Source organism: Coenobita brevimanus, chromosome 110, assembly GCF_032717465.1.
Source record: "Coenobita brevimanus isolate Jiangsu-jjx chromosome 110, ASM3271746v2, whole genome shotgun sequence".
NCBI classification, from domain to species: domain Eukaryota; kingdom Metazoa; phylum Arthropoda; class Malacostraca; order Decapoda; family Coenobitidae; genus Coenobita; species Coenobita brevimanus.
In genome coordinates this window covers 15,418,446-15,438,721 of record NC_137063.1, presented here as the reverse complement: position 1 = coordinate 15,438,721, position 20,276 = coordinate 15,418,446, and positions in this window count along the sequence as shown.

The window sequence follows — 20,276 nt, the reverse complement described above, 5'->3', positions numbered from 1 at the left end:
GAATGAACTTAAGCTTGTTGCTCAACAATTGGGAATTGTTGTTCGCTCTCATCATTCTAAAGATCAGATTGTTGACATGATTAATGAAAGCTTGTTTTATGTAACTCCTCCAAATGAGCAAACGCAGATTGAATTAGCTAAGTTACAGCTAGCCCTGCAGGAGGCCCGTGCTAGGGAGGCTGAGGCACAAGTTGAACTTGCCAGGATTCAGGCAGACCATGAGTATCGCATGAAACAAGGTGGAACTGGATCATCTAGCTCTTATGATTTTGATGTGGCTAAAAATGTTAAACTTGTCCCTCCTTTTAATGAATCTGATTTAACAAAGTATTTTCAGTTGTTTGAGAGGGTAGCTACAGGTTTTAATTGGCCTAAGGAGTATTGGCCAGTACTCCTTCAAACTGTTCTCACCGGTAAAGCTCAAGTAACTTATGCATCTTTGCCACAGGATCAGTCTGATAATTATGATGTAGTTAAGAGCTTGATTCTTAAGGCCTATGAGCTTGTTCCTGAAGCCTATAGAGTAAAATTTAGGACAACTTACAAGCAAGATAAGCAATCCCATGTTGAGTATGCAAGAATCAAAGAAGATTTGTTAGAGCAGTGGTTAAATTCTAAGAATGTGGATTCTCATTTTGGTAAATTTAAGCAGATGATTTTGCTGGAGGATTTCAAAAGGTGTATTAGTAAAGATGTAAGCCTATATCTTGATGAGAAAAGAATAGATAATTTGTCTGATGCTGCAGTTTTAGCTGATGAGTATGTTCTCACTCACAAGAGATATTCTAGAGAAAAAGGGAAAGCTGAGAGTAAGTACGTTGCCTCTACTCAGAGTACAGGTAACAGGAAAGAGAATAAGGATGATGTTTCTCAGGAAGTAAATACCAGCTTCACCTCTAGATTTCAGAAAAGTAAATGTACTTATTGTAGTAAGCTTGGTCATACTACGGAGAGATGTTTCAGGAGACAGCGTGATGTGAACAAAAAGGAGTCTTTAAATATTCAGTCAATTGGTCTAGTGTCCACTCTTGAGAGTTCCCAGAATTCTTTAACCGAGTTAACTGAACCTGCTTTGAGGGGTAACTTAAATTCTCATGATGGAGCTCCTCTTTTGAGCAGTAACGTGGGTGACACTCTCAAGAGTTCATGTGCTAATTTCCTGTCTGATGGTTTTGTCAGTCCTCTGGACAGTAATGACAGGAAATCAGTTAAAATATATCGTGATACAGGTGCTTGCCAATCCCTTATGCTGACCAGTGTTCTAGGCTCTAATGTTAATTCCTCTGATGAAACTGTAATCTTACAAGGTGTAGGGAATAATTACTTCTCTGTTCCTCTGTGCAGAGTGAATTTAGAGTCTGGTTTTGTTAATGGTTCTGTTATGGTTGGGTTGGTTGAGACACTCCCAATGTCAGGTGTAACTTTCTTACTTGGAAATGATATTGGTGGAAGTCAAGTGTGTCCAGCTCCTCAGTTGTCTAGTGAGCCAGTGGCTGCGTCCCAGGATTGTGATGTCCCTGATGTGTTCCCTGCATGTGCTGTCACTAGGGCTAAGTCTAAAGTTACTGGTGATTTAGAGGATAATGATGATGATGATGTTATCCTAGCTGACACTTTTCTTGCTAATTTGGACCACTCACCAGATGAGGCAGTACCCCGTAGTGTTGATAATTTGTCTCGTCAAGAGTTGGTTGAGTTGCAGGTTGCTGACCCTGAGTTGAAAGGTCTAGCTAACTCTGCTTACAGTGAAGAAGAGTCAGCTGGTGCTTCTACTTGTTATTATGTAAAGTCAGGAGTACTTATGAGGAAGTGGAGATCCCCAACAGCATCAGCCGACTGTGAATGGGAGGTTGTACATCAAGTTGTCATCCCTCGTGTTTGTAGGCAGGATATCATTCGAGTGGCTCATGATTCCAGTTTGGCAGGACACCTTGGAGTGAGGAAGACTGTGGCACGCATTTTGAAACACTTCTACTGGCCAGGTATCTTCAGGGATGTTTCCTGGTATTGTAAGTCTTGTCACACCTGTCAAGTTGTGGGGAAGTGTAATCAGACCGAAAAGGTTGCACCTCTAGTTCCCATTCCTCCTTTTGAGGCGCCTTTCACCCGTGTGTTGGTGGATATTGTGGGCCCTCTTCCTAAGACTTCTTCAGGATTTTCTTATGTGTTGACCATGATTGATATGGCTACTCGTTATCCTGAAGCCATTCCACTTAGAAACATCTCAGCAAAGAACGTGGTTAAGGAAATGCTAGGGTTCTTCACAAAGTTTGGTCTGCCCAAGGAGGTACAGTCAGACCGAGGAAGTAATTTCATGTCAAATGTTTTCAAGCAGTCTCTGAAAGAGTTGGGCATCTCCTAGATCACGTCTTCAGCTTACCATCCCCAGACCCAAGGAGCGTTGGAGAGATATCATCAAACACTCAAATCGATGCTCAAGAAATACTGTTTGGAACATCAGAAAGACTGGGATAAAGGTCTTCCATTCATTGTGTTTGCTGCAAGAGAATCTCCAAATGAATCACTGGGCTTCTCACCTTTTGAACTACTGTTTGGCCATGAAGTAAGAGGACCCCTTAAGTTACTCAAGGAATGCTGGCTGTCGGAGGAAGATGACGTCAACCTGCTGGAGTATGTGATGAATTTCAAAGAACGGCTGTCCACTGCTTTACAGCTGGCGAGAGAGAATTTAGGAGCTGCTCAGGAGAAGATGAAGACTTGGTATGATAAGAAGTCCAGGTTAAGCCACTTTCAGCCAGGAGATCAGGTTTTGATTCTGCTACCAGTTCATGGGCAACCTCTTCAAGCCAAGTTTAGTGGCCCTTATTTCGTGGAGAAGAAACTCAGTGATGTCAACTATGTCATCGCCACACCAGATCGTAGAAAGAGCAAGCAACTATGTCACATCAACATGCTAAAGTTATATCATAGGCGGGACGAAAATAATCCAGTCTGCACTGTAGCTGTTCCACCCGAGTCTGCAAGTGAAGCTCTCCCATGCAGTATGAGCCTGAGTGATAGTTTGGGGAAGAATCCTGATATCATGAATGATCTCCAGACTAAGCTTTCTCATCTACCTCCCAAGGAAAGGCAGGAGTTTTCGGCATTACTGCAGGAGTACCCGCAAGTGTTCCGTGCCACTCCAGGAAGAACCACTGTGTTGATGCATGATGTCGATGTTGAAGACGCAAAGCCAATTAAATTGCCTCCTTACCGTGTGAACCCAGTGAAAGTTCCTCTCATCGAGAAGGAGCTTGGCTACCTGTTGGACCACAAGATGATTGAGCCCTGTCAGTGCGATTGGAGTTCTCCTGTCACTCTAGTCCCTAAGCCAGGTGGGTCACAGAGGCTTTGCATCGACTACAGACGTGTTAATCAGATAACTAAAACAGACACTTACCCTCTCCCTCGTGTGGAAGATTGCATAGACAAGATCGGAAAGGCTAGGTACATAAGTAAGTTTGATTTGTTAAAGGGATACTGGCAAGTACCTATGACTGAACGTGCTAGGGAGATCTCATGTTTTGTAACACTAGGAAAGGCTTTTGCATGTTCTGTAATGCCGTATGGTATGAAGAATGCACCAGCCACATTTCAGAAGGTCATGAATGTTGTAACAGAGGGTTTGGCAGGGTGTGTTGTTTATATTGATGATGTATTAATCTTCAGTGACAACTGGAAAGATCACCTATGCCATGTCAGTAAATTTCTTGACCGTTTATTTCATGCTAATCTTGTAGCTAATTTATCAAAGTGTGAGTTTGGTCAAGCTAAAGTTCAGTACCTTGGGTATGTAATTGGTGATGGACATGTTGCACCACCAGGAGCTAAGGTTCAGGTTATAAGTGATCTTCCCAGACCTAAAAGTAGGAAAGAGCTACAAAGATTTTTGGGAATGGTAGGTTATTACAGGAGATTTGTTCTTAACTTTTCTATTCTTGTATCACCACTTACAGACCTACTGAAAAAGGGAGTTGAATTTGTCTGGACCGATAACTGTGAATCCTGTTTCAACAAACTTAAAGCTATTCTATTAAGTCAGCCAGTGCTTGCTACTCCAAATTTTGCTAAGCCTTTTAAGATGGCTGTTGATGCAAGTGATACAGGAGCTGGGGCTGTTTTGCTGCAAGAGGATGATCAGGGTATTGAACACCCTGTATCTTATTACAGTAAGAAGTTCACTCCACCTCAAAAGAACTACTCAACTATTGAGAAAGAGCTTTTGGCCTTGATTTTGGGTTTACAGCATTTTTCATTTTATTTGTGTTCTGGTTTTGACCCCATAGTCATTTATACCGATCATAACCCACTGAAATTCCTTAGTAAGTTTAAAGATAAAATCAGAGATTGACAAGATGGAGTCTACTTCTTCAGGAGTATTCATTAGACATACAACATGTCAAGGGGAAAGAAAATGTTATTGCAGATTGCTTATCTAGACTTTAGACAGATTGTTTTAGAGTAATAAGAAATTTCCTTTGTAAATTTCTTTTTCTTTATGGGGAGGTGTTACATAGCCTATGATTTCATCATCCTTTGTGTAATTTTAACGCACAGTATGCTGCATGTTTGATCACGAGCGTGTTCTGCCTCAGTCCCCCCCTTCTACCGTTATAGTAGAGTAAGTCGTCCTTTCTGTTATTCAGTGCGGGATTGTCGACCGTTTGTCCCCATCGCTTCATTTGCGCGTCCTTATTACAAGTCGTGTCAGGCTCTGCTGGCCCCTATATAATGAGCTCAGTCTCTGCATCATTGCCACTTAGATCTGCTCCTCATTTTGTTCACATCTCTGTCCTCCCCTGTACAGATATTATTATTGTGAGTGCTCAAGAAATCTCCAAACATCTAGCAGCTGTGTGATTTGAGTATACGTGTTATTGCATTTTTTTCTTGTACTGTATAGCAAAAGTTTAATTTGTAGGCCTATTGAAGTTTTTGTAATTCATGTAGAGATCTTTATGTCCATCAGTTTTAATATTATTTTGTATCTGTAATTATTTATCTGGCATTCACTGAGTATTATCTGGTATCTCATTTTATCAGGGCTGACTTAGATAAATTTACTCTTGCTAATTTCGTGTTAATAGAGGCTATTGCAGTTAACCATATATTTAACCTGTTTATTTGCCATTACATTATCTTTATGAGTCCTGAATGTTTTGTTGTTAATTTAAGCATTAAACTTTAACTTGTAATTTTACCTAACTCTTTTGTTTTGAACCTGGAACTTTACGGGACAGTAGTGATTTTTAGCATTCTCACTTAAAGTGTACGTTATCTTTCTCTCTTCCGTAACAATATATATATATATATATATATATATATATATATATATATATATATATATATATATATATATATATATATCCCATTGGAGCCCTTTGTCCACAGGTTTGGACAGAACTGGGATTTTTCAAGTCTTTGTAAAGTAGGGAACCCACGGGTTGGGACCTATGAGCTTTGCGACTATGAGCAGACAGGAGGAGGGCGGTACGCATAATACCCTCCCAGCACAGTGCCTTGCCCAGCACCTCTGGGATCCTATGGGTTTTATATATATATATATATATATATATATATATATATATATATATATATATATATATATATTAATAATTATTACTCGTCCTGACAAAGGAAAGGGCGTAGTTATCATGAACAAGGATGACTTTGTATCAAAGGGTAATGATATTCTCGGTGACACATCTAAATTTAAGGTCATTAGCTCTGATATTCCATCTGCCATCCTTAAATACGAAGATAAGCTAAATAGATTACTGCGAAGTATTAAAGATTAAGTAGGTGATAGTATGACTAAAAGATTGTATGCTTCTGGCTCAATTCCTGATTATCTCTGGTCTCCCCAGTGTTCATAAACCTAATACACCTTTAAGACCCCTCATTTCATCTATTGATATCTTCAATTATAACACAGCAAAATTATTGGTTCCCCTGATCAGTTCTGTACGTACAAAGGAATATGCAGTTCAAAATTCTGCAGAGTTTGTCAAGGAAGTTACTTCTCTGAGATTTGATTACCCTGTCACCCTGGCCAGCTTTGATGTAGAATATCTTTTCAAGTATGTTCCCCTGCATGAAACTACTCAGCTCATCACAGATGATGCCACTGTTTCCACTCTCACCTCAGATGGCTTGAACAGAAAATCATGTTACAATCTGTTGGAGATAGCAACCCACCAATCCCTGTTTACATTTATTGAGAAACTTAATCAGACAGAATGAGTGGCGATGGGGTCACCACTAGGTCCTTCATATGCTAATACTTTTCTTTTCCATCATGAACAAACTTACCTTCATAATTGTCCCACTGATTTTAAACCCATTTTTTACCGAAGGTACATGGATGACACTTGCTCTATATTTAAAAACCCTGCTGATATTCATAAATTTATGGATTATATTAACTCCCAACATCCCAACATAAAATTCATTCATGAAGCTGAAAAAGATAAATGCCTTCCATTCCTGGACATTCTACTTAACAATCACTCATCTCACTTATCCACGAGTGTTTACCCGAAACCTACTTTCACTGGCATAGGCACAAACTTCCTCATTTACATCCAGTACAGTTTTAAGATAAACAGTATTACACCATTGTTCAACAGGGCGTGCAATTGTTGCTCCTCTTGGCTCACATTCCACTCTGAAATTTGTTTCTTAAGAACCTATTTTGTCAATAATAAGTACCCTATCAATATTTTTGAGAAACTGTTAAGCAGGTTCTTAAATTTAAAGCTTTCCCAAACAGGCCTGTTCACACTGTAGATAAGGAGTGATTGTATATGAAGTTCCCATACTTAGATTCATTAAGTTACGAAATTAGGAAAACACTAAACGAACTCCGTGAGTGTCATCCGCAAATTAATTTTAAGATTATCTCGACAATCGAAAACACTATTGGTAACTTTCTTAAGCATTCATCTTGCCTTCACACTAACCTCATGTCCAATGTGGTTTATTTATTTTCATGTTCTAGCTGTCCCGCTAGATACGTGGGGCCTACCTCACGCTGGCTGCTGCATCGAATTTTTTAGCACCACGGTAAATCCACTCGGACTGGAAGGTTCCTCTCTAAACCCTCTTAGTCTTCTATCAGAGAGCACTCTTACCTTTCTCATCACCCTTTTCGGATGCTAACTTCATGTCAGTCCTACTCTTACCTCATCACTGCTGAATCTATCCTGATTCATAAAATAAGACCTAGTCTCAATAGTTCGACTGGCAATACCCCACTGTTCACTCAGTAACTACTTTGAAAGGTCAACTCCTGCTCTTTGTATTTCTTTTTTATATTTAACACAGTCAGCATTTGTACTGGTTTTCTGATTTTGCAAGGAGTAAGCATACTACTTTTATACTTTAACTCTCTTATATCGCTTCCCTCTTAATTTTTCCTTTTTTTGTGTGTGTGTAAACTTATGTTACGTATCTTTGAAAAAAACGCAGGTTTTATTTTTCGTCTGACATTGGTTGATGATTCTTGTCTGTAAAACTTTTAGACCTATTGATGATGGAGATTTTGTCTCCGAAACTTTTGGATTAATAAAAATGCTGTACATCAAAACGTTGGTACTACTTTTCCTGGTAAAAATATATATATATATATATATATATATATATATGTATATACTGTATATATATATATATATATATATATATTGTTACGGAACAGAGAAAGATAACGTACACTTTAAGTGAGAATACGAAGAGTCACTACTGTCCCGTAAAGTTCCAGGTTCAAAACAAAAGAGTTAGGTAAAATTACAAGTTTAAAGTTTAATGCTTAAATTAATAACAAAACATTCAGGACTCATAAGGATAATGTAATGGCAAAAACAGGTTAAATATATGGTTAACTGCAATAGCCTCTATTAACACGAAATTAGCAAGAGTAAATTTATCTAAGTCAGCCCTGATAAAATGAGATACCAGTTAATACTCAGTGAATGCCAGATAAATAATTACAGATACAAACTATTATCAAAAATGACATAAAGAACCCTACATGAATTACAAAAACCCCACTAGGCCTACAAATTAAACTTATGCTACACAGTACAAGAAAAAAATGCAATAACAGTTATACTCAAATTACACACAGCTGCTAGATGGTTGGAGACTTCTTGAGCACTCACAATAATAATAATAACTGTACAGGGGAGGACAGAGATGTGAACAAAATGAGGAGCAGATCTAAGTGGCAATGATGCAGAGACTGAGCTCATTATATAGGGGCCAGCAGAGCTTGATACAACTTGTAATAAGGACGCGCAAATGAAGCGATGGGGACAAACGGTCGACAATCCCGCACTGAATAACAGAAAGGACGACTTACTCTACTATAACGGTAGAAGGGGGGGACTGAGGCAGAACACGCTCGTGATCAAACATGCAGCATACTGTGCGTTAAAATTACACAAAGGATGATGAAATCATAGGCTATGTAACACCTCCCCACAAAGAAAAAAGAAATTTACAAAGGAAATTTCTTATTATTCTAAAACAATCTGTATATGGCATTACAGACCATGCAAAGGTCTTTCCTAATGTTACAAAAAATGAGATCTCCCTAGCACGTTCAGTCATAGGTACTTGCCAGTATCCCTTTAACAAATCAAACTTACTTATGTACCTAGCCTTTCCGATCTTGTCTATGCAATCTTCCACACGAGGGAGAGGATAAGTGTCTGTTTTGGTTATCTGATTAACACGTCTGTAGTCAATGCAAAGCCTCTGTGACCCACCTGGCTTAGGGACTAGAGTGACAGGAGAACTCCACTCGCTCTGACAGGGCTCAATCATCTTGTGGTCCAACAGGTAGCCAAGCTCCTTCTGGATGAGAGGAACTTTCACTGGGTTCACACGGTAAGGAGGCAATTTAATTGGCTTTGCGTCTCCAACATCGACATCATGCATCAACACAGTGGTTCTTCCTGGAGTAGCACGGAACACTTGCGGGTACTCCTGCAGTAATGCCGAAAACTCCTGCCTTTCCTTGGGAGGTAGATGAGAAAGCTTAGTCTGGAGATCATTCATGATATCAGGATTCTTCCCCAAACTATCACTCAGGCTCATACTGCATGGGAGAGCTTCACTTGCAGACTCGGGTGGAACAGCTACAGTGCAGACTGGATTATTTTCGTCCCGCCTGTGATATAACTTTAGCATGTTGATGTGACATAGTTGCTTGCTCTTTCTACGATCTGGCGTGGCGATGACATAGTTGACATCACTGAGTTTCTTCTCCACGAAATAAGGGCCACTAAACTTGGCTTGAAGAGGTTGCCCATGAACTGGTAGCAGAATCAAAACCTGATCTCCTGGCTGAAAGTGGCGTAACCTGGACTTCTTATCATACCAAGTCTTCATCTTCTCCTGAGCAGCTCCTAAATTCTCTCTCGCCAGCTGTAAAGCAGTGGACAGCCGTTCTTTGAAATTCATCACATACTCCAGCAGGTTGACGACATCTTCCTCCGACAGCCAGCATTCCTTGAGTAACTTAAGGGGTCCTCTTACTTCATGGCCAAACAGTAGTTCAAAAGGTGAGAAGCCCAGTGATTCATTTGGAGATTCTCTTGCAGCAAACACAACGAATGGAAGACCTTTATCCCAGTCTTTCTGATGTTCCAAACAGTATTTCTTGAGCATCGATTTGAGTGTTTGATGATATCTCTCCAACGCTCCTTGGGTCTGGGGATGGTAAGCTGAAGACGTGATCTGGGTGATGCCCAACTCTTTCAGAGACTGCTTGAAAACGTTTGACATGACATTACTTCCCCGGTCTGACTGTACCTCCTTGGGCAGACCAAACTTTGTGAAGAACCCTAGCATTTCCTTAACCACGTTCTTTGCTGAGATATTTCTAAGTGGAATGGCTTCAGGATAACGAGTAGCCATATCAATCATGGTCAACACATAAGAAAATCCTGAAGAAGTCTTAGGAAGAGGGCCCACAATATCCACCAACACACGGGTGAAAGGCGCCTCAAAAGGAGGAATGGGAACTAGAGGTGCAACCTTTTCGGTCTGATTACACTTCCCCACAACTTGACAGGTGTGACAAGACTTACAATACCAGGAAACATCCCTGAAGATACCTGGCCAGTAGAAGTGTTTCAAAATGCGTGCCACAGTCTTCCTCACTCCAAGGTGTCCTGCCAAACTGGAATCATGAGCCACTCTAATGATATCCTGCCTACAAACACGAGGGATGACAACTTGATGTACAACCTCCCATTCACAGTCGGCTGATGCTGTTGGGGGTCTCCACTTCCTCATAAGTACTCCTGACTTTACATAATAACAAGTAGAAGCACCAGCTGACTCTTCTTCACTGTAAGCAGAGTTAGCTAGACCTTTCAACTCAGGGTCAGCAACCTGCAACTCAACCAACTCTTGACGAGACAAATTATCAACACTACGGGGTACTGCCTCATCTGGTGAGTGGTCCAAATTAGCAAGAAAAGTGTCAGCTAGGATAACATCATCATCATCATTATCCTCTAAATCACCAGTAACTTTAGACTTAGCCCTAGTGACAGCACATGCAGGGAACACATCAGGGACATCACAATCCTGGGACGCAGCCACTGGCTCACTAGACAACTGAGGAGCTGGACACACTTGACTTCCACCAATATCATTTCCAAGTAAGAAAGTTACACCTGACATTGGGAGTGTCTCAACCAACCCAACCATAACGGAACCATTAACAAAACCAGACTCTAAATTCACTCTGCACAGAGGGACAGAGAAGTAATTATTCCCTACACCTTGTAAGATTACAGTTTCATCAGAGGAATTAACATTAGAGCCTAGAACACTGGTCAGCATAAGGGATTGGCAAGCACCTGTATCACGATATATTTTAACTGATTTCCTGTCATTACTGTCCAGAGGACTGACAAAACCATCAGACAGGAAATTAGCACATGAACTCTTGAGAGTGTCACCCACGTTACTGCTCAAAAGAGGAGCTCCATCATGAGAATTTAAGTTACCCCTCAAAGCAGGTTCAGTTAACTCAGTTAAAGAATTCTGGGAACTCTCAAGAGTGGACACTAGACCAATTGACTGAATATTTAAAGACTCCTTTTTGTTCACATCACGCTGTCTCCTGAAACATCTCTCCGTAGTATGACCAAGCTTACTACAATAAGTACATTTACTTTTCTGAAATCTAGAGGTGAAGCTGGTATTTACTTCCTGAGGAACATCATCCTTATTCTCTTTCCTGTTACCTGTACTCTGAGTAGAGGCAACGTACTTACTCTCAGCTTTCCCTTTTTCTTTAGAATATCTCTTGTGAGTGAGAACATACTCATCAGCTAAAACTGCAGCATCAGACAAATTATCTATCCTTTTCTCATCAAGATATAGGCTTACATCTTTATAAATACACCTTTTGAAATCCTCCAGCAAAATCATCTGCTTAAATTTACCAAAATCAGAATCCACATTCTTAGAATTTAACCACTGCTCTAACAAATCTTCTTTGATTCTTGCATACTCAACATGGGATTGCTTATCTTGCTTGTAAGTTGTCCTAAATTTTACTCTATAAGCTTCAGGAACAAGCTCATAGGCCTTAAGAATCAAGCTCTTTACTACATCATAATTATCAGACTGATCCTGAGGCAAAGATGCATAAGTTACTTGAGCTTTACCGGTGAGAACAGTTTGAAGGAGTACTGGCCAATACTCCTTAGGCCAATTAAAACCTGTAGCTACCCTCTCAAACAACTGAAAATACTTTGTTAAATCAGATTCATTAAAAGGAGGGACAAGTTTAACATTTTTAGCCACATCAAAATCATCAGAGCAAGATGATCCAGTTCCACATTGTTTCATGCGATACTCATGGTCTGCCTGAATCCTAGCAAGTTCAACTTGTGCGTGAAACTCAGCCTCCTTAGCACGGGCCTCCTGCAGGGCTAGCTGTAACTTAGCTAATTCAATCTGCGTTTGCTCATTTGGAGGAGTTACATTAAACAAGCTTTCATTAATCATGGCAACAATTTGATCTTTAGACTGATGAGAGCGAACAACAAATCCCAATTGTTGAGCAACAATCTTAAGTTCATTCTTTGTTCTGTTTTCTATATCACACAGTGTTTGCACATTTGACAAAAAATCTTTGGCTTCATCAAGTGTAGAAATAGTAGCCAACATGAATATATCACAGTCACAAAATATCAAACAATATCCTTATGATAATATCCTGAATATCCTGATATGAGGTCGCCAAATTTATGTTACGGAACAGAGAAAGATAACGTACACTTTAAGTGAGAATACGAAGAGTCACTACTGTCCCGTAAAGTTCCAGGTTCAAAACAAAAGAGTTAGGTAAAATTACAAGTTAAAGTTTAATGCTTAAATTAACAACAAAACATTCAGGACTCATAAGGATAATGTAATGGCAAAAACAGGTTAAATATATGGTTAACTGCAATAGCCTCTATTAACACGAAATTAGCAAGAGTAAATTTATCTAAGTCAGCCCTGATAAAATGAGATACCAGTTAATACTCAGTGAATGCCAGGTAAATAATTACAGATACAAACTATTATCAAAAATGACATAAAGAACCCTACATGAATTACAAAAACCCCACTAGGCCTACAAATTAAACTTATGCTACACAGTACAAGAAAAAAATGCAATAACAGTTATACTCAAATTACACACAGCTGCTAGATGGTTGAAGACTTCTTGAGCACTCACAATAATAATAATATCTGTACAGGGGAGGACAGAGATGTGAACAAAATGAGGAGCAGATCTAAGTGGCAATGATGCAGAGACTGAGCTCATTATATAGGGGCCAGCAGAGCTTGATACAACTTGTAATAAGGACGCGCAAATGAAGCGATGGGGACAAACGGTCGACAATCCCGCACTGAATAACAGAAAGGACGACTTACTCTACTATAACGGTAGAAGGGGGGGACTAAGGCAGAACACGCTCGTGATCAAACATGCAGCATACTGTGCGTTAAAATTACACAAAGGATGATGAAATCATAGGCTATGTAACTACATCAAAACTTTTGGATTAATAAAAATGCTGTACATCAAAACGTTGGTACTACTTTTCCTGGTAAAACTATATATATATATATATATATATATATATAACAACTGTCCTTATTATTTTTTTTTTATATTACGAAAAGGCTTTCGACTCAGCGGAGAACATACCAGTAATGAATTCACTGCAGGAACAAGGAAGAAATGAAAACACTGTAAACTTGCTCGAAAACATATATAAAAAGGGAATTGCTACAGTTAAATTAAATACTCAGAAAAAATACGATTCAGAAGGACGTGAGTCAGCGAGATAACAATTTCAATATTATTTACAGCATGCTTTGAAAGTATTTTCAGAAAGTTAGATTACGAGAACAAAGGAGCATACATAGATGGGGAAAACATAAACCATTTAAGATTTTCGAATGATACTGTCCTAATCTCAGAAACAACAGAAGCATTATAAGAAATGCTAACTGACCTATACAGAAAAAGTCTCAAAGTAGGGCTAAAGATGGGCCAGAGTATAACTAATGTTCAATCTGAATACACCAAAGAGCATCATCAGAATTAGAGAAAACATTATTGAAGAAGTCGAGGAGTACAGTTACTTGGGGTATATACAGTACATACTAAAACAAACGAACGGCCATGACAGTGGGATATAAAGATGCATTTCAGTTGGATGGAAAACTTTCGGTAAACATAGAGACATCCTGAAAAGCACCTTGCCAATATGTATGAAAAGAAAATTATATAACGATGTTATAATCCCACATATGATATACGATTGTGAAACCTGGAAACTGCCAAAATCGATGGAAAATCAACTAATTTGTTCTCATAGAGCAATGGGAAGGTCCGTGTTGGGTTTATTTCTAAGACACTGGAAAGGATCAACTTGAGTGAGAGAGCAGACTGAAGTCGAAGACATTACAGAAGTTCTAAAAGAACTGAAATGGAGGTGGACAGGCCATGTAACAAGAATAAATGGATAACCAATGGAGTAAGGGGCTGACTGACTGGACTCCAAGATACTGTAAGCATAACAGAGAAAGGTTAGACAGGAGGTGAAGAGCTGAGACAGAAGTTTTCATGCAAAACGTGGCAGAGATCGGCTCAGTCAAAGAATTCGTGGAAAAGGTTGAGGAGGCCTTTGTTCGGCAGTGGAGTTACCGTGGCTGATGACTATGTACACACACACACACACACACACACACACACACACACACACACACATATATATATATATATATATATATATATATATATATATATATATATATATATATATATATATACATATATACATATGTATATATATCAATCAATCAGTCATTTCCTGTGGCACCCCACGGGATGCATAGGGCCTCAATGAACTCTCTCCACCAATATTTGTCTCTTGCCATCTCCTTCAGGTCCCACCAACACTCCTCTCCTGCTTCTTTTTTCATTGTCCTCAACCAGGTTTCCCTCGGCCTACCTCTACCTCTTCTTCCTCTAGCAGTCCACTCTGGCACATCCTGTATTAAACTATCTTCTTTTCTGTATATGTGCCCCAGGCACTTCCAGCGAGACAGTCTCACATATTCATTAACTGGTTCCACTCTCGTAATATCCCTTACTCTTGCATTTGTAACTCTGTCTTTCCACTTTACCCCAAGAATCCTTCTCAGTATTTTATTCTCAAATCCTAATACTTTCTGATCTGTTGCAATTGTACTGTACCATGACTCATGCCCGTAAATTAAAATTGGTCTAACCATGGACTTGTAAATTTTCACTTTAGTATGTACCGAAAGCATATTATTATTCCAACAGATTTCAACATTCCAACAGCTCGCCAAGCCTGTCTAATCCTCTCCTCAATTTCATTGTTTAATGATCCATTAGATGATACAATTGTTCCCAGATATTTAAAGTTTTCTACATTCTTCACCACATTATTCCCAATTACACAATCGATTTGGTTCTCCACGTTCATATTAATAATTTCAGTCTTTCCACAATTTATTACCAATACCACTTTTTCTCCTTCCTCCACCAGACAATCAAGCACCCTCTGCATCTCGTAAATACTTCCGCAGATCAGTACAATATCATCAGCATGGTCCAAATCCATCAGCTTCTTATTTTCTTTCCAGTTAATTCATTCACCTGTTCTCCTTACAACCTTTTTCATAACATAATCCATGACCAAAACAAACAACAATGGCGAAAGAACTCCTCCTTGAATCATTCCTGACCTAACTTCAAATGGATCACTCAAAGAACCACCCACCATTACCTTACAAAAAGTACCTTCATGCAGGCTTCTAATAATATTTACAAACTTTTCTGGTATACCATAGAATCTCATAATTTTCAATATAGCTCCACGTGAAACACTATCAAACGCCTTTCAGAATCCACAAAACACATACTAAGTGGCATTTTCATCTCATTAGCTTGTTGCATTAGATGCCTTACAATAAAAATCTGATCATTACAACCTCGACCCATTCTAAATCCCGCTTGTTCTTCTCTTAAAATTTTATCAATTACTGGCTCTGTTCTGTTCAACAAGATTTTGGAAAAGACTTTTGCAACTACAGGTGTCAAAGTTATCCCCCTCCAATTGCCACACACACTTAAATCTCCCTTTTTTGGTATTTTCATAATCACTCCATTTTTCCACTCTTCTGGAATTCCACCATTATTCCAAGCCACATTGAAAAGTTACAAAAGCCCCGCTGAGGGGGGTCACCTTGACGTGGTGGCGGGGCTTGAAGCGTGGCTGGCAGTGCCACCTACTTTGGAGGCATGCCTACCTTTGTAGGGTTCGGCATTTGTCAGTGTCGTGGACCAAGCACCCCCTACATCACTGGTAGAGGAGGCCTACTGGTGATGTCAGTCCCTGCCCATTTGCCATCTAGGGCGGGACTGTTGCCTCCCCACGTGTTTGCCGTGCGTGGCGTCCCGTAATGCTGGGAGACGGGAGTCCTGGAGGTTGAGTGATGCTGCATGGTGCGCCCTGCAGCTAGCAATACACCTCTTTGGTCCCTTATTCTGGCTAGACGGGTGGCCTGGTTGGGCCCGACCAGGTCAATCGGCTGGTCACTGGCTAGCCATCCAGGCTAGTCACCTAGTGGCTTTAGGGTCAAGCAGGCACTGGGGGACCTGGTGGCTCCTATCGTCCTGGAGTCACCCTTGTCAGGGTCCCTTGGTGGTTACCTGCGTATACTTTCCCACTGCCTCTGGGGTCGCCAGTGGTGCTTTCCCTGGCATATGGCCTCCCCTTGTTGGGCTCCATGGTGGGTGGAGGGGTGGGGGAATGAAGGTAGTTTTTTTCTAATATGGCCACGAATAAAATTTCATCTGCTGACGACCCTGGTTCTGTCCCTGACCACCCTTTACAATCTCCCTCCTGTGCACCTCTTGTGCCTCTGTCTGGTGAGGCCCATATTGCCACCCTGGATCCATACCTACCTGGTTCCAGTGGTTTACGGTCAGCGGCCACTACAAAGAAGAGCCGGACACAGACAACAACATATAGTGGACATGCCCGTGAGGTCCTGCCGGGTGTCTTTGAGAGGGTTGATTTTGCAAGGTACTACACCATTCGTACTTTGGATGGTCAACCTATTGGGAATTTGGATATTTTTAATGTTCATCGGCGCATTATGTCAATCTGTGGGAGGGAGCCGAAGATTTCACCTCAGGGGGATGGTAGCCTACTAGTGGAGGTTACATCCCCTGAAGAGGGTTCCCGGCTGGCTGCCCAGTGTAAGGACCCGGATGCGCTGTTTTCTTGTGTCCCTCATGCTTTTTTCAATCAGTGTCGAGGTGTTGTTTTCTCCAAAGACTTACTTCGCTACAGTGAAGAGAAGCTACTTGAAGAACTCCAGGTCCACAGGGTTGTCAAAGTGGAGAGGTTTCGGAAGAAGGTTGATGGTGTACTTACCCCAACTCCATCCTTGTTGCTGACGTTCGACTGTTCTGTTCTGCCTTCATCCATCAAGGTGGCTTGGTTGTCCCTTAGGGTTAAACCCTTTGTACCAAACCCACGACGCTGCTACCACTGTCAGATGTACGGGCATGTTGGGCGAGTCTGTCGTCGTTTGCAACAGGGCCTCCCAGTGGTGTGTGTCAGTTGTGGAGAATCTACTCATGCAGGACAAGACTGTCCTGGACCTGTTTGTTGTTTGCACTGTGGTGAGGCACATCCTGCTTCATCTAAAGACTGTGCTCGGTTTTGCTTGGAGAAGGAGATCCTCCTCATCCGTAATCGTGACAAAATAAGATTTTCTGAGGCCAGGAGTGGAGCCATGTCATCTGTTTTCCGTAACGGAGTGTCTTATGCGTCAGTTTTGTCTGGTCATAGCCGTCCTCATCGACCTGTCCAGCAGCAGACTCGAGTTCCTCCTGTTGTGTCAGCTCCTATGCCTTCATCTGTTGATCCCATGCCAGTGCAACAATCTCCCGCACTTGAGACGGTTGCCGCTACAGTTCAAGACTCGACCTCTACATCTATGGTATCCCCTGTTAGTCATGGTGCACATTCTTCATTCGCTAAACGTCATCGTGGTTCCTCAGAGTCTTTGAGTCTTGAAGATCCTCCAAGCAAGGTGTCGGTCGTGGAGTCCACACCCTCTGTAGTCACTCCATCTGTGCAACAGCCCTCAGACCCTGCTTCTGGGTCTTCGGGGGCTTCTGGGGTGTCAGGTCAGTCTGGCACCTCTTCTTCCAGGGTATCGGATGTTCCTCCTCCGGTTACCTCTGAGGATCCTGTCCTGCCCCCTCCACGTTTGGAGGCCAGGACCCCAATCCCTCCTGCTCGACCTCTTGGTTCACTGGGGGCCCCGGGCAGGGTTCGGAGTAGCTCTTCCTCTCCTGCTGGGCAGCGACGGGTGTCTGTGAAGTCTCCCAACACTTCGCAGACCCCAGGCCCTCGTTCTAGCCATGCTGCTACCCGTGACAAGGCCCTATGTGGGCGTATCCGCATTCCCAAGAAGATTGTCTCCCAGGGTCGCTCAGTGGTTTCCACTAAGTGACCCTTTCTTTTGGGTATATAGTTCCTCCATTTTAATATTTTTATTTTTTTTTTATGGTTTTCTGTTTGTCCTTTTCCCCTGCCCCTTTTTTATTTCAATAGTTTTAATGGCTAATATTATTCAATGGAACTGCCGTGGTTTACGAGCCAACTGGGAGGAACTCCGTTGGCTTCTGGCTGAGTATTCACCTGTGTGTGTTTGCCTACAAGAGACAATGGTTGGTGATGCTGCGCCTCCCAGTCCACCTGGTTACCAGGTTTTTTATTCAGATCCTCTTCCTGGACAGGGTCATGGTGGGGGTGTGGCTATTCTAGTATGCAGTGACATACCTTTCACTGCTGTGAGTCTTAACACTCCACTGCAGGCTGTTGCTCTCCAGATTTTCCTTCCCCGTCATTATACTGTGTGCTCTTTGTACCTCCCTCCTAGTGCCACTATTCAGAGGGTTGATCTTGAAAATCTTATTCATGCACTTCCCTCACCCTATTTCTTGCTGGCTGACATGAACAGTCATCATCCCTTGTGGGGTGGCTCCACAGCTGACTCTAGAGGTACTATGTTAGCCTCCATTGTGGAGGATGTGGATCTGTACATTTTAAATTCTGGTGAAGTTACTTACTTCCATAGTCAAACGGGTATTTTTACTGCTATTGATTTGTCTCTGTGCTCTGCAGGGGTAGCCCTGAATTTTACATGGGCTGTGTTACCCGACTTACATGGCAGTGACCACTTCCCTATTTTATTAAGATCGACACAGAGCGAGCCTCGGCGTCATCTTCCCTGCTGGCGCTTGGATAGGGCAGTCTGGCCGGTTTTTGAGGAGCTGTGTTCCCCGAGCCGATGTGTGGAGGATTTTGTCAGCACTGATGCTGCTGTTGATTATTTCACAGACTTACTTCACTCGGCGGCACTGCAGAGTATTCCGAGAACAGCTGGTCACTTTCCTCGCCGTCCAGTTCCCTGGTGGACCGATGAGTGTGCTTCTGCTGTTCGGGCTAAACATGCTGCTTTCTCCCGACTTCGTCGTCACCGAGGTGACCCTGGTTACTTAGTGGCATATAGGAGGGCCCGAGCTCATGCCCGGCGGGTTATGAAGGAGGCTAGGAGGAAGTCTTGGGCGTCATTTGTTTCTTCAATTTCTTCACAGACTCCTCTCACAAAAGTGTGGAAACGGGTGAGGAAGATTTCAGGGAAATTTCCCGTTCCCTCTCCTCCTGTTTTATCTTATGCAGGTGTGGTGGTGGCTCATTCTTTGTCTGTTGCCGAGATATTTGCCGCTCATTTTGCTAATGTCTCTAGGAAGGACACCTCATCCCCGTCGGCACGCCGCCGACGGCACCTGGAATCTTTGGGCATTAGTTTTCCATCTACTGCAGAGGAGTCGTATAATGTTGTTTTTCCTGCTTCTGAACTTCAGACGGCATTGTCGCAGTGTCGCGACTCTTCTCCAGGCTTGGATGATGTCCCATATGCCTTCTTACACCACTTGCCTGATGCAGCCCTTCATTTTCTGTTGTCACTCTATAACAGAATTTGGTGCACTGGTGGGTTTCCAGCCTCATGGGGTGTTGCTGTGGTTCTCCCCATCCCTAAGCCGGGTAAGGATCACTTGCAGGCCACTAATTATCGCCCCATCTCGCTGACATCTTGCCTTTGTAAGGTCCTTGAAAAAATGGTGAATAGTCGGCTCATGTGGTACTTAGAGAAGGGCGGTTACTTGTCTCCTGTCCAGTGTGGGTTTCGGAAGATGCGGTCGACCACAGATGCTCTCCTTTCTTTAGAATCTTCCATCTGCCAGGCTTTTGCAACTAACCAGCATCATATCACAGTGTTCTTTGATTTGGAGAAGGCGTACGACACTTCCTGGCGTCATGGTATATTACAATCACTTTATGAGTTTGGTCTCCGTGGGCGACTCCCCACTTTTATCCAGGAGTTTTTATCTAATCGTATTATTCAGGTCCGAGTTGGGAGTGAGCTGTCTACTGCACATCCCCTTGAGGATGGTGTGCCACAAGGGAGCATACTAAGTGTTACCCTTTTCGCAGTGGCAATTAACAGCGTTATTTCTGTGCTCCCTGATGGTGTTCGTGGCTCTCTCTATGTTGACGATTTATCAATCTCTGTCACTGCCTCACGGATGTCAATGGCAGAAAGGAGGATGCAGATGGCTCTCAACCGTGTCT